Source organism: Cavia porcellus, unplaced genomic scaffold (assembly GCF_034190915.1).
Source record: "Cavia porcellus strain 051 isolate PalLab524CR breed Dunkin Hartley unplaced genomic scaffold, mCavPor4.1 scaffold_22, whole genome shotgun sequence".
Lineage (NCBI taxonomy): Eukaryota > Metazoa > Chordata > Mammalia > Rodentia > Caviidae > Cavia > Cavia porcellus.
Genome location: NW_026947505.1, coordinates 25652535 through 25669193, shown reverse-complemented (window position 1 = coordinate 25669193; position 16659 = coordinate 25652535).

Here is a 16659-nt window from a genome sequence, read left to right as displayed (position 1 = left end):
TTAAAACATGCATAATAATAAGTATATTCTTTGTGAAAATATAAAGATGGCAATTATCAAGTTTAATGTAATGGTGGAAATAGATGGAAAAAGTGAGGGCTAAAGGGGAATTCAGAGTAATGAAGTTGTTCTTTTTGTTTTTTTCCGACACTTAGTGGTGAGGACATAGATGTTGTAGGATTATGGTTTTGGGGAGTATATAAAAATTTCCAGCCAGAAGAGGTTGCACGCTCCTGTAATCTCAACACTTAGGAGGCTGAGGCAAGAAGATCTTTGTAAGTTCAAGACCAGCCTAAGTTATAAAGTGAGGTCCAGGCCAGTCTGAACTGCATAGCAGGACCCTATTCTAAAAAGACAAAAAAAAAAAAATCCAAGGTAGGCTTACACTGATTGTTCGCTGAATCAAATGTGCAAGAATACAAAAGGTCACATGCATACCGGATAGTTGGAAGATCTAGCCAAAGTTCAAAAAAGATCTGGGGCTTAGTGCAGGGGCTTTTGCAAGTTCTTATCAAAAAGCTGGGGGATTTTGCACAGGAAGCCTGGAGATGAGCATCCAAAGGCAATGACAAAGATAGGCTTCTAGGGAAGCAGAAACAAAACATCCTTCTTCTTTCTCTTATTATTCTATCTAGGCTACAAGTGTGCCACTTGTGCTGCTGCTCACACCCAAGGCGGATCTTCCCTCTTTAATGAGTCAGTTATTACACACACACAGAGCTGTGCTAAATCAGTCAGCTAGGGATTTCTTATTCAAGTCAATATCATGACTATCTGTATCAGATTGGCGGAGTTCTCTCTAGCTCTCTCTCTCTATATATATAATACAGTTTTGTATCTGCTCAGTATTTATTTAAAATAATTCAAGCATAGGAGGCTAAGGAATGATATCTTTTCAAGTTTGAAAAAGGACTTAAATCCTCAGGTTGTAGAAGTATACTAGACCCTTGCAGGTTAAGTAAAGAATTCCAACAGTGCAGGAGAGCAAAACAACAAGCAGACAGAAAAGACAATCTGCCTTCAAAAGAAACAAGTCCATTTCTCTGTGACAATGGGACACATCATAAGTGAAATAAAGACTCTAAGGTGGTAAAGAGAGGAAAAATCCTGGACAGAATCAAGCTGTTTAATTTAAGAGTGAGAACTAACTGATGACCCTATCAAGAGAGGCCACCATCAGGCTTTCACTGGAAGAACCACCAATGATACAGACGGTTAAGGAGGAAGACAAACCCAGAAGAGAGGTGGGAAATGAAAAGGGAATGCAACCGAAAAACTTCAGTCAACAGTTTTGCAAAACTAAGTAAACAGGTCAAACTTCATGAAAGATTAGAGACTTCAATATTTAGGAAGACCCTTTTAACAAGAGAATACTAAGTTACTAATAAAAAAATCAGGTATAAAAGTTTAGATTTACTTGATTCAAGAATAGAAATCACAACAAATAAACTTTATAGTTAAATGCTACAAAATCTCACAAAATCCAAATAATCATTTTTATTTTTACAAGCAATATGACCCCTTGTAACACATTTTTTTCTTATACTTTTTGTCCAAATACTGTTTATTTCTTACTAAGACAATAGCTTGAATATCATTTTGTACAAAGCAAGTAGAAAAATAAACCAGCCTCTGAAGATTAATTAGTCTTCTCACACTGTTTGTCAAATTTTTAAATTTTTAATGAACCATAGTTGATAAACATTTATTTTAGTTTCTTGATCCATTTACTGATAGTGGTGGAGCAGTCTTCAAATACCTCCCACCCTTTGATCTCACTGTCACAGCCAGCTGGTCAAGGTTGACTGGGTTTCACCACTCCCACTGTCCTTCTCATCCTCTACATTGCCCAGTTGTTTTTTCAGCAATGGAAAGTGCCAAGAACATGGAGCCAAGTCACATGGCCCTTTGGCTGGGAGTAGAGCCCTGTACAAGCCGATTCTTCTTGAGAAAGATGGGAGTGTTCCATGAGATCCACTACATGAAAAAAGTGGTACCCAAAACCCCTGCATCTTTTTGCAGCTCCAGAATCACCACCAGGGCGAGAAGGTTGACTTCCAGGTTGACAGAACTCCATTCTTCTATCTCTCCTGGGGCTGCTGCTTTCCTGGATTTTGCCTGGATCCATGCATAGAAGGGACCTCAAAGCTGCGCAGTGACTCTGAGATTAGAAATTAAAACCATGGCAGGAACTATAGAAAGCAACATTAGTAAGAACAACGTTATTAGTAATAATTGTTGGAAGAACAATTATTTTCTACTCATGTGTGCATATAGAAGGGAAAAGTTCTACTCCAGTCTACAGGAGTGATAATATAAAAAGAACAATTTTAACTTCTCTAGATTCCTCAACTTTTCCTTTGCAAAGTAAAGCTGTTGAAAAGTTTAGGAGAAAAATCTCAACCAGCGTGACTCAGTTTGCTCTTTTCCTCTTCTTCAGCTCTGCCTGTCCGGCTGCAGATCTTGGCTACCTGTGTTCAGGTGGTAAACAATCAGCCTCATTAGGGAGACCTGTTGTCTCACTGTAGCCTGAGGGGCTAAGTCCATTTAACTCAAGAACAAAGTGTCAGCAAGACTATCCTGGCCACAGATCTAAAATCTCTTTTTCTAATTAGCCTTATCTGAAATAAAGCCAATATTGTATTTTAACGTTCAACTCCCTTATCTCTGACTCTTTGCACATTTCTTTCCCCACATTGATTCTGAATTTTAGAAAGGAAGAGCAATATATTATACATAGTATGCCCTACAATGCTAATCAAGATTAGAGTTAGTGTTAGGGTCAGGTTGGAGAGATTTTAAAAGACAGAAAACAAGCCACACAACAAAAACATAGGATAAGAAAGAATGCAAGAACTGTTATATAATTTCAGACTTTCTTTTTTTTTTTGGTCTTTTTCATTTTTATTGGTACCAGGGATCGAACTCACGACTGCCTGCTTGCAAGGCAGGTGCTTACTGCCACTGAACTAAATCCCCAGCCCCTAATTTCAGACTTTCTTAAATCAGGTGTGGCACATTTAAACTGCTGGGTGACCTCCAAAAGAAAAAGAGCACATATCTTTCTAAACACTAGAAGGTGGAGAAAAGGGAACAAAATAAAGCAATCTGGTAGATAAAAGGGAAAAAAAATCCTGTATTATAAGGAAAGATATGATAAATAGAAAACATAAAAGAGACAGTTAAATCTAATTTTAATAATCTAAATAAATTTAAACACTAAAAATAGAGATTATTTGAATTGAAATACAAATGTATGCTTTTAAAATTTACAGTAAGATTATATAAAAATTTCAATTAAATACAAGTAAAAGTCATAATGCAATATTAATAGTCAGAAATAGTTTAATGCAATAATATCTTATTAAGGAAGGTCATTATTTAATAATAAAAAGTAATTATCAAGAAAATGTAGCAAAGAGCTGGGGATATAGCTCAGTGGTAGAGAGCTTGTGTAGTGTGGAAGATCATGGATTCACTCTGAGCATTGAAAAACAATCCTAAACTTACATACATTCAATGATGTAGACTCAAAAATCTATAAAGACAAACAATGGTAGATAGAAGGAATTGTAATATTTGGCCTTTTGTTTATCTAAGTCTCCCAGTTAGGACATTTTAAACCCTGAAAAACTGTAAGCCAACAAATAATTGGGAGATATAACATCTTCAACCGCACAACCAAAAGTGTACCCCAAATGCCACTTGTGCACCATATATATATATATATATATATATATATATTTTGGTACCAGGGATCAAACTCATGACCTTGCACTTGCCAGGCAGGTGCTTATGCCACTGAGCTAAATCCCCAGGCCCATGCACCATATTTATTAACATACTGACTATCCCAAGCATTGCTGAGAGGGGTGTCATTTCAATCAGTCAATTCTTGTGTTGATTGAATTTGATAAAATTGTCTTTTTAATATTTTGTGTTATAGAAATTAGTGAAAAATGCAGTTTTTGGTTATTGTATGTCTAAATTGAATTGGTAAGTGGTTAGTGGTTAATAAGTACATTCCATTGTATTCATATAAAATGTCATCTTGCATAGTTAGAGTAAACAGATAACGAATAGAATAGAGGTTCTATCTTCTTTTTTTTTTCCTGGTACCTGGGATCAAACTCGTGATCTTGCTCTTGTCAGGCAGGCACTGTGCCACTGAGCTAAATCTCCAGCTGTGGTTCTATCTTCTTAAGTGGGTTGAAGATTTATTGCCAAGTTTCATTTCATAAGATTACAACAAATACATCTACAATAACCAAAGCATTCATTTCATAGAGAGCACATATGACATCTCAAGGCAATATAGTCTGAAACTTAAAAAATGAAAAAGCTATTTTAGAAATCTTATCACTTTAGAAACTAAAACACACTTCAAAATAGAATACATGATGAAAAGACAAGTAGATAAACAAGAGATAAGATCGTAAAAGCAATTTTTTGAGTTACTTTTAAGTTTCAGTAATATATTGGGGACCAAGTCTGATGGTGCAAGCTTATAATCCCAGCACTTGGGAGATAAGCCAGAAGAATCGCTGTGAATTCAAGGCCAGCTCGGGCTACCTAGTTAGTCCAAGACCAGTCTAAATTACACAGCTAGACCCTGTCACGCAAAACCAAAAATATAAAAATTAAAAAGTAGTAACAATAGTATATTGTGTATCTATTTCTACATTGACAACTACACATTTTAAAGATTGTATAGTACTGCATTAGTATACCATCATTTATTTATTGTTGAACTTCTTATGATTTCACATTTTGGTGTTATATGGCAGAGACTGTTGGTTATCTTCCAATATCTCTACTTTCTTTTTTCCTGAGACTCCTAGGTTTTTTTTTTTTGTTGTTGTTGTTTTTTTTTTTTTTTTTGGTACTGGGGATGGAACTCATGACTGTGCACTTGCAAGGCAGGCGCTCATGCCATTGAGCAAAATCCCCAACCCAGAGACTCCTAGTTTTTAGTTGACAAGTGATGATTGAAATAGACTTAATTTCTAAGTTGATTTGCAGTTAATTGTCATCGTGTAACTGAATTGAAGTGTTTTGGGCAACATTCAGGAAGTATCCTTAAAGAGAAAAACTATGCGTTTCCTCTTCCCACCTACGTTACAGAAAAAGGGTGAATCAGATGCTTAGAGATCAAGTATCTATCTTGGGTCACAAAGCAGAATCCTCATGTTGAAGAGATTGGGGGCCCGAAAGAAGGAACTTAGGTCAAAGAACATGGTCATGGATTTGTCGTATTTTCCATGGAGTCCTTATCTTGAGACTTTATTTAGATAGCTAGGGAATAAATTTCTATCTTATTTAAGCTATAATTAGAATATTTCTAACTAGTTCATGTTTTCCAAAATATTTTACCATTGTGACCACCTGTTGTATTACTGTATGCATATGTTTCCCTGCTTCTAATGGAATGTATAAATCAAGTGATACCTTCTTAAATGATTTGAGGATTAACTGCCAAATTGTACTTCATAAGATTATACCACTCTACTCTTCCATGAGTATGTTATAAAATTGTTCCATTTTCCCATATATACCCCATACTAAATATTATTCTTTCTAATCTTTGCCAGTGAGATAGGTTAAAAAAAAGTTAACTTTTTGATTACTAATACAGCTACTAAATATTTTTAAAATGTTTTGTTTGACATTTGTGATTTTTTTGTAAGTTCTTTGCTCATTTTTATATTAAGGCATTCATTTTTTTCTTACTAATTCTGAAAGGCTCTTTGTATGTTAAATAGTTGATCTTTTTGTCTTATACATGTAAATATTTTCTGCAGCCAGTTAACTCCTTGTTGTTAAACTTTATTTATGATATTTTTGTGCAGAATTTAAAATCTTTATTAGAATTTCCCTTTTTATTTTCTATCTTTGATACCAACTTTAACAGTTCTCTCCTTTTAAATATTATAAGAAATATTCATCTATAATATCTCCTGTATTTTTATTTTTTGTTTTGTTTTTATTTCGACTTTTTCTGATATTATTCATCTATATAATGTTTGCTTTCTCATATAACAGGAACCTGATTTTTTTCTTCTTCCAAGTGTTAATCAAATAGTTCAGCTTTTTCTTGAATGCTACTTTTTTATCTCCTGATTCAAAGTGTTATCTCTAAGAAACTTTATATTCTTCATATGTTTGTAGATCATTTTCAAACTTTCAGTTATACTCTGGTGACCTACAATTACATTGCTTTAATTATTCTAGCTTTTCAATTATATAAAAGAATTAATATGGTATTTCCACCTTGATTTAAAAAATTACTTCCTATAAATGTCAACTCACTGCCCAAGATGAATTTTAGAATGCTTTTCAAAAGTATTTTCACAAAACAACAAAAAGTATAAGTCCACCAAAAGTGGATTTTCATTTGAACTATCTTATAGTATTAATTTGCAAATACATGGCACTTTTCTATTATTGACTCTTCCAACCAATATACTTCTGCTGATTTTTAAATGAAATCACTTGCAGTTGTTTGTGGGATTCTTGAACTTCTAGAAATTAACTAGATCAAGAAGCTGCTTGTGGATGTTTGCTATTTTAGTAAGAATGAGAAAATTGTAAGAGCGCCTTTGAGTTCAATGTGGTCATATTCCAGCAAAGACAACTAAGCTTGCCTTGAGTTGACTTAAAGCCCTGGAAAGCAGACTTAAACTCTCTATAACTTCATTACTGTAAATATACTGCTTTGCAGTGCATTCTGCAAGCTGGCTGGGAGACAAAGATGATAACAGAATGAGACTGATCTGCATGAGGAAAGAGAGGATTAGAAAGGCATTGCAGATGGCAGAAGTTGATTTAGACTGAAGGAATAAATTATTAGGCAAATTTTCCTACTTTCTATCTCAATGAGAATGATGTAAATGTGCAATAACTTTTAAAAAGGGAAATTAAGTATATGAAAACCAATTGTTAAAAAACCTTTCAACGTGGATGAGCAATATGATTTTAGGTAAGCAAAAATATGTACTTATTATAATCTCTGAAAATGTATCTGAAATCAAAATGATGTTTAAAAAGATTATTCTTGCAGCAATAAGCAGATAAGTTTGGAGCAAGGAGGTAATTAATTATCTTTTTAAGGAATCGGTTCAATAATTTATTTTGACATTTAATTTATTTACCTAACCCCGTTTTGTAGAATATTGCACATTAGGTATCCAGCACTGTGTTGCATGAAAATTATTTTGTTTGTATATAAATATCTATTTTTACAAGGCCTTCACAACAGATTCTAATGACATCATTTGCAAAGAGGGAGACATCCCCCAGGTACTTCTGTACTTTGTTCAACAGAAATTTAACTGCCCAAGTGGATGCTTGATTGATGTTATTCAATGATTAATGCAGCAAACTCTCTACTTTACCCTCTGCAGCAGAAATCTCCACTTAAGCCCTTGGGATATGTAAGTGCCTCATTTCTTAAGAAACTACAGTGAGATTAAGAAGGGAAGGTTTCACAAAGCAATTAGGAAGAGGGCAGTTTAATCCATCCTCCTCCTTATTGAAAAACAACTTCAACCAAGGTATTGCCTACTAAACTAAATTTTAATCTGCAAAAGAGTTTGCAAGAAAATTTGATCAAATGAGAAAATAAGAGAGAAAAATAAAACAGCTATTAGGACAACCTGTTTCTTTCCTGTTTTTATTCCTCCTTTCAGTGCATTGAGCCCAATACCAGAAAATGTCATTGAAATACAAGTAAGCATTTCTGAGTGTATTATAGATATTTTTCAGTCTGCAAAAACCATTCTCCTATGGCATGAATATTTCATTATTTTCAACTTATAACTGACATCTATATGATGTGAAGCAAAATTCATGTTCTGCTGTTCAGAATTTTCTCTAATTCCAAATAAGTCTTCTGTTATTTGGAATGGGGTGTATCCTATAGAAGAGGACTTTAGAATGTTTGCTGCAGTTCATCCTTCCCACTCTTTTCTGCCTTTCCCTACTTATAATTTATAGTTACCAAGTGAGACAACAGAAGCACTGCATGTAATTATGAGTTTTGGTGTTCATAAAAGCACAATTTTTATTTTTAAGGCCCACTGTGATTCTGAGATCTCATGATACCAATTTTCTTACACATGTTCTCTCACCTTGGAGTCACCTTGATCTCTGAAGGCAAGTATCAAAGACAGCTTCTCAGCCAAGGATGAAATGAAAGAAAAGAAAAAAAATACTGATCATATTTCTAGTCTTGTTCTTGGAAAAAGTGCATATGCTGTGGTACCCTGAAAATTTGAGGATACTAAAAGAAAATACTGGTTAAGGGCTGGGGATTTAGCTCAATGGCTTAAGTGCCTGCCTGGGAAGTACAAGGTCGTGAGTTTGATCCCTGGTACCAAAACAAACAAACAAACAAGCAAACAAAAAACCGGTTAGAGTTAAAATGTATTTTCACTGTTGACTATAAATTATTATAAATATAATACATGCTCACAGCAACAAACACATAAACAAAACAGAATCATAGCCAAAACAAAAAAGAGTAGAAAATAAATGATTCAGAACAGAATATTGTACAAAGCGAAAGTACTTTTTATTCTCCTACTGCTCAGCAAAACATTTATTTCAGACAAAACACTTTATTTATTTTTTCACTTTTTCACAAAACATTTTATCTTGCTAACAAATATAACTTTATTTCCATCTCCTAAGTATCTGCAAGGAAACACAGATTGCCATAATACGAAGAAACTCAAATCCTTACTGATAAATTTTCAACTTACTTTTGGCTATTTCATTAATATAGAAAACATCATTCTTGATTAAGTGTGTGAAAAACTATGGAGTATACTTCTAAATGGCACTGGAAGATCAAAGGATGTGTTATTTAAATTTAAAAGTAAAATTTTTATGTTAAAGTTTATTACATCCTGCCAAATTACTCTCTAAAAAGGTTGTATCAATTTACACTCCTACTCCTGGTACCTGAAAAGGCAAATTTGCAAATCATAACAAATGTTTTCATCTCTGGCACTATGAAAGACAAAAAGATTCACTTCTCGGTTTTAGAAATTTTTGTTTCTTCCATTATAAATGAGCTTGAACTTTGATACGTTTGTTGGTCAGTTTCTTCCCTTACAAACAAAACTATTATTTTTAAATTGGCTTGTTTACATTTTTATTAGTATGTGAGAACATTTAAGTATTAAGGAAATAACTTTGTCAGACATATGAAAACCATTTTTCCAAGAATATGTAATAACTATTCTACTTAAAGAAATATTCTTAGTTTTTCCAGTAGGCCCCAGAAGAATTTGATTTAAACTCATTTCTATTTAAATCTCTCATTAGGCAAACTGGATTCATTAATTTTTTCTAAAGAAAGTGCATTCTTCTAATTGATTTAGTTTTAGGATAGTTGTTTGATGCAAATTTAATACGTAGTCATTATCTCAAGATAGACTTATATTTCAGAAAGAAGAAAAATTAGGAAAGAACAATGAAAAATAAAAGAATAATGATGACCATCTTCATGTCTCACAAAACTTCTCCCATAACAAAATTAAGAATATAAGGCATAGAATGTTTATGGGGACTTGAAGTCTTACAACTTTGTCCTTAATTATTTTGCCAAATTATTTTCTTTATCATTTCTGTTTCAATATCATCTTGGAGGACACATTCCAGATTCCCTCTATTTATCCCTCTATTTTTTTCCTAAAATGTCTCATCTATTTTCTAAAATTTTACATTTATTTGAGGAGACCAAGTCTTGCCATAAAAATCAACCACAGTTGAGGGCTGAAGATATAGCTCAATAGTACTATACTTGTCTACCACGCATGAGGACCCAGATTGAGTTTCCAGTACTGAACACTATTAGATTATACACAATTCTGTAGAAAGCCACTGCTGAAACTCAGATCACAGGGCACATTGTTCATCAGTAGCTAAGTTTTAACCTTGACACAGAAGTTCATCTCTGAAATACAGTAGGAAAGTTAATAGCAATGATGCTTGCTGAGATACTCAGTGCTGATTTATGTAAAATAAAATTCCTTAATTTTTCTAAATTTCTGAAAATTATTTCATATAACTCCCCAAATTGTATGAATTTATGATTCCAAGATTACATAAGGAAATAACTACTTATGTTTACCAAATTATTGCTTAAGGTTCAAATTGTTATGAGACACAGACTAACATTGATAGTAAGAACTGTTAGCTTTTTCACATATAACTGAAATAAGGTTGCTTAAAACATTGTTTTGTAAAAAACAAACATTGCTTTGTTTAATATTTCACGTTAGACTTATTATAACACATATGTTATTTTATTAATATTTATTTTTTTAATCAAAGCTTTTTTAAAATTTGTTTTGATTAAGCAAAGGGGAAAGGAGCAGCCATATCAGAAGACTGACATAATTTTTTTTAGTAAATTGATATCTGAATTTCTAAAATCCTTAGATACCCACTGGGCTTTGAAACTGCTCAAAGGCTGGGGATATAGCTCAGTGACATGGTGCCTGCCTGGCAAGTGTGAGCTCCTGAGTTTGATTGCTGGTACCAAAAAAAATAAAAAATAAATAAAAAATAAAGAAAGAAAGAAAGAAAGAAAGAAAAGAAAAGAAACTGCTCAGAGGGCCAAGGATTTAGCTCAGCAGCATAAGCACTTGCTTGGCAAGCACCAGGTTGTGAGTTCTATCCCTGTTCTGGAAAAAAAACTGCCCAGAAATACCCAAGTTCAAGGAGAGTTAATCCTATGATTTTGCTCTACCCCAAAATAAATTCAAGTTAGGCCAGGTGTGGTGGTGCAGTCCTGTAATCCCAGCACTTGGGAGGCTGAGGCAGGTGAATTGTTGCAAGTTTAAGACCTGTCTGGGCTACAAAATGGTCCCAAGGCCAGCCTAAACCGCATAGTGAGACCCTGTCTCAAAAAGACAAAATAAATTCAAGTTCTAATTATGAAATGTTTAACAATTTGAAATATAGTAAATCTATTATTAGAAGATTATCTTTATTTAAAATTATTCTATTTTGCATTTTAATTTATTCATAAAACAAAGATGGCTTGTGCGGAACATGCCAGTACAGGTAGTTTAATAATCAATTTATATTTAAAAGTGATAGAATTCTTGTTGCTTGTGGTCCTCCTTCATCTTTGAAGTTGCATTCTTGTAGCAAGAGGGCAGGCTATGTACTAGGTGCTGGGATAAGATAGGGTAGGTGACTGAATTGTTGTTCTTATTAGGATAAGGATGAAGGGCAGCTGTCATATAAGACCACTGGGGAGAAAATCCTGGAGGTGGAAGGATGGAAATTGTTTCTAAGTGAGACTGTGCTGGAGAGGGCACAAGGAAGGAGTCCCTGAAGGTCAAGGACCAGGGTATGAGACATTCAGGGATCACTTAGGGCCAGCAATTGCAGTGTGGCATAGATCCCGCTTTGTTGTCACCATGAGTCTTCACTAAATGCTTAAGGGCACTGAACTAATTGAATTTCTTACAAAAGCCCACGAATAGGAAGGATTTATGTGAAGACAGGTTCCAGGCAGAAACATTTAACACCACATAGGTGAAAAGGACAGCAGACATCACAATAATATACACCAAATAAATATATAAATACATAAATAAAATGAAACCACCGAGAGAAATGTTTGTTACAGGCTTTGCCCTTTGGCTGTGCCTGGACTTGGACCTATGCAACATTTCTCAAGACACAGCCACCTGCCTATCTGGAATAACAGCCACAGTTTACAGCATGTTCAGAAACAAAAATCTTCCAAAGCACACTTCTGTGGGTTATTAATTAAAGAAACTATGGGGACATAACCTTCACTGGAAGTTTAGATTTTAATGTTAAAATTAGCATATAGATTTAAAATCAGTCAACAATATTTTTTAAAAAATAAACTGTTAAAATTTTAATTTTTAAAGTCTAAAGTTTACAGGGGAATAAAAAGCTTTCTACTTATGTTATACTTCATTATTAATATAATGGACACTATCAGGGACATTCAGACTTTTTTTTCTCAAATCAATGAAACAACAAATCTATTTTGGAAAATATTTAATGCTTAATAGTAGTGGGAGAATAGTATCTTCCAAGTCCCTCAGTCTTCTTAATGCCAGTAATTTTCTACTGTAAAAATGCACTCACTGGTTGAGTGAAGTCTCTAGATACTGTAACAGGAAGTAAAAATCACTTGGCAAGAAATTTCTGACTTTAGCAGTACTTGTTCATTTGCATATTGTTAAACAATTTACATGTTACTAGGGATGTCACAAATGCATCTCCCATTTATTTTATTTTTTAAAAATGTTTTTGGTACTAGGGATTGAACCCACAACCTGTGCTTGCCAGGCAGGTGCTTATGCCACTGAGCTAAATTCCCAGCCTTCCCATTTACTTTAATGAGAGGAAGAAATTAGATGATAACAGGATGTGTGTGAAAGTGCTTTACAAAGTACCAATAAAATATAATCCTCTGGTATCCAAATCAGACAAAAAGCTAAAACAATCATTTTAAAGATATCCACTAGAAAAAAGAAAAGTATTGGCATAAAAAATCAAAATTATAAATAATCAGGTAAAACTATACATTAGATATCTCATAATCATGTATTCTTGTATATATATTTTTTCTTTCTTTATTTTTTTCCTTTTTTGAGACAGGACCTCACTATGTAGCTCAGGCTGGGCTTGAACTCATTGTGTAGGCCATGCTGGACTTGAACCTACTGTGATCCCTCTTGGACTGAATCTTCCAAGTGCTGGGATTAAAGGCATGTGACACCATACCCAGCTTTTGTGTATTTGTGTATGTGTGTGTGTGTGTGTGTGTGTGTGTGCACACGTGTGTACTGAGGTGAGGATATAATTAAGACTGCATTTATGCTTTAATATAGATACTCCTTGATTTCTGATGGGATTATGTCTGAATAAACTCATTGCAGAGATCAGCATAGATTGAACTTTTACAATTTGGGGACTTTGAGAATTTCAGGTTCTTTTTATTGACAGTACCGTCATTTTCCTTTTCCAAACAGCTAATGATTCTAATGTTATGATTAAAGAATGTGTTCTACATGAAACCAATTTTTTTGCTATTTATTGACATTTCTTTTGTGGGAAACATTTGAATTATTCAATACTTTTCAATTGCTGAATACTTTTTAATATACATTTGTTGTTTTTCCTTCTTTGGAGTCAGTATATATGTTCAGATTTTAGATTCCTGTATACCATTATGGGAAACAATTGTTGATTTTCTTTTTAATATTGCCTCTCTCCTATTTCCCACTCTCTTCTGTGTCTCCCTGGGATGATCAGAGATATGTTGAACCTTCTCGTTATATCGTCAGTGCTTCAATCTCTTTCTCTGTGTACTTCATCACAGGTGGTTTTCCGTTTGCTAATTTTCTCTTTGGCTGTGTCTAATATGCTATTTAATCTACTTACCAAGATTTTAAGGACTATGTTTCCATTTACATTTTAAATTAGCTTACTCCTTATTTCCCTAGTGTCCTACCATATCATGTTTTCGATGTTTTAAAAATCTCTTTTCTCAATTTAAAGGTGTTTATTTTACATTGTCTTTGATTTCGTTATGCTACTTGCAATTGTTTTGGTGATAATTCTTTTATTTTTGCCTCTGATTGCTCCTTTTTATGACAGTTTTATTCCTTGTGTGCTTTATAACATTTTGTTGCTGTTGTTGTGTAGGTTCAGTTATTTTTCCGAGAGTTCTGTTGCAGGTTATACAAATTGTGTTCCTCTCCCTTTCATATGTTGAAGGCTGTGATGTTTAATTTGATTATGCTACAGAAAACCTCAAAAGCTAGTTAAACATTACTTCTGGTTGTCTGTGTGAGTTTCCAGAAGACAGTGAGTAGCATGGAAATTGTTGAACTCATTAAGCAAGGTGTTCTTCCCAACATAGGCAGTCATCATCTAATTCACTGGTATCTCTTCTTCCACCTATTATCAACTATGAGAGCTCAATAAGCAGAAAATTTCCTTACTGGTTCCCTAGACCAAAGTAATATATCTCTACATTTCCTTTTTGAGGTTCTGGGCTTTATGGAGGGAGCTGGTTTCAGTGAATCTAAGGTCTTATCATCTGTCCTTGGATCTGTTTCTTCGCACCCATCCTCTACTAGAAGAGCCTTTGTCCAGCGCTAAAACCCCTACAGATGTTTACAGCACTAGTACTGTTTTTTTGGCTTTGTTTTATAAGATGATTAAGATTAATTGTCAACTTGATTGGCTTGGGAGCTGCTTAACAAGTTAGGAAAGCACATTTCTAGATATATCTGGGTGGGTAAACTTGGGTACTATATATGGCGCCTGGTCTCTTTCTCTTTTGCTCTATTCCCCTGACTTACATCCCCACAACCACAAACTAAGCAGCTTTGATTTGCCACACCCTTCTGTTATGATGTTTTTGCCTTGGAGTCATCAACCATGGACTGAATGCTTTGAAATCATAAGCCAAATTAAACCTCTCTTCCTGTAACATGTGAATGTTGGGTGTTGTGATGGGCAAACTGACTATGTGGTTTTTTACCTTGGTTCTAACATCTGGGGAAGAGTTTCATTTTACCTATTCTCCATGCCCTTAAGAAGGCAGTCTTTCTGTATTACATTCTATTCCATATTCACGTTCTCATTACGTGTATTGAAATGGGGAAATATTGTATTAAATGCAAAAGTAAATTTGTCTTTGTAAAATAGACTAAAGACATTATATGAGTTAGTAACTGATAAATGCATCACAACTTTTTTTAAAAAAAGACTATGCTATAGGTTAGAATAAATTAATTTTAGAATAAATAACCTTCAACAATGTCATGAAATAACCATCAAGGATTTTATTTCCAAACTTGAGGATATCAGTGTGATATAAGTACAGATCCATGATTTTGGAGACAACAGATTTATATATATATATCTCTTCTGTGTATATATATATATATATATTCTGTATATATATATATATATTCTGTATATATATATATATATTCTGTATATATATTATATATATATACATACAGATATAAATGTGTATAATGCAAATCTTTTTTAATTAGTACCGGGGATCGAACTCACGACTGCCTACTTGCAAGGTAGGCGCTTATGCTGCTGAGCTAAATCCCCAGCCCCAAATGTGTATAATAATATGTAGTTATGTTGTAGGAATGTAGCATATACTATACATGTATAGAGATATCATCAACCTTCATCCACCTTTCATGCACATACTGTTCATACATCATTATAATTTCTTTTCTATTACCTGTTTAAGTAAGTCTATTTGTTTCAGTCTATTGTGATCTCTGTATACTTATCAGATGAGTAAGAATAAGTGATAGTCTGTGATCACCCCAAATTTAGAGTATTTAGTTTGCATTCAAGTTTCTGAAACTCAATTTTCCCATTTAAAGCTCTCCTAACTCAAATGCACTCTTAATTATTCAAAGCAATTCAATAATTCTTTCTATTCAGCTATCTGAGGTTTGATTAAGATTAATGTATTCAAGAGCCCAGAATACCAGACTTCATGCTGAGGAGTGTCAGATGATCTTACCAGTGTGTAGCTACCAATAAATAGCATGGCCTGGGTACAGATTGAATGGATGAGGTGTGAATGCTGTGTGATCCTTACAGTTTCTCTTCAGAGCTTAATCATTGGGAGGGTGAATTAGAAGGTGCACAATGCACCGAAGTCTGTTTGATAGAAGAATATTCCCACATTTTCTGTAGCCATCTCTGACCATAAGGAAGAGAGGAACTGAAGGAGACTACTTATGAAGCTCCTTCAGGAACCAGGAGACTTCTTGTCTTTTCACACCAGCCCATTTTAGCTTTGGCCTCTTAGCAGTGATTCAGTTGTTAAGAGAGAGTCCTTAAAGTTTTAAATTTGTTTTTTTCTGCTTCCATTTACAAAGAAAATGGCTGTTTTGTTATCCTGATACCATTCAATTTCCTAAACTGATGAACCTCCCTTGAGTGAACCAGATATTAATGAAAGCACTCCTGGATGTTATCACTGTTTTGAGAGTTCTGTGCCACAGAACACAGAGTTGGCTCTTGTTTGTAACATCAGAGAGTTTCCCCATCCTCAGTATGATAGTGGGTCTTTTCTGATCTCAGACTTTCATAAAACAGGCCACAGTGTGTTTGTGCAGAGGTCTTTTTAAAGAAGTTGTCTGGAGTCTGGCTTATTCAAAGTGGTCCTGAGTTGGCAGCAGAAAATCCTCGGAGAATTTTTCCAGCACGCCCTCCTAGTTCACACTCCAGAGCTTTGAGTCAGTGACTGAAAATCATTGAGATCTTGGGGGTTCTTGGGTACATCTGAAGTTGAGAAACACTGGTTTAGGGGTTTGTGCTATCAATCTGATGGAATTATCTCTTTTGACTCATTAATAATACTTAATAGCAAGAGAATGGTTTTCCCATCAGCTCACCTAACTTGGCATTTTGTACTAACAATTAAGAACCACAGGAGGATCTCTTTTTTTCTACGTATAAAAAGAATTAATATATTAGTCTACAAATGAATCAGCAGAATTGTTTCATTTTGACTTAATATAAATGCAATCTTGTTCGCAACCGCTAAATCAGAAACAAGGAGCTGCCTCCTTTCAGGTTAATGGTTTTCCCCTCATTAAG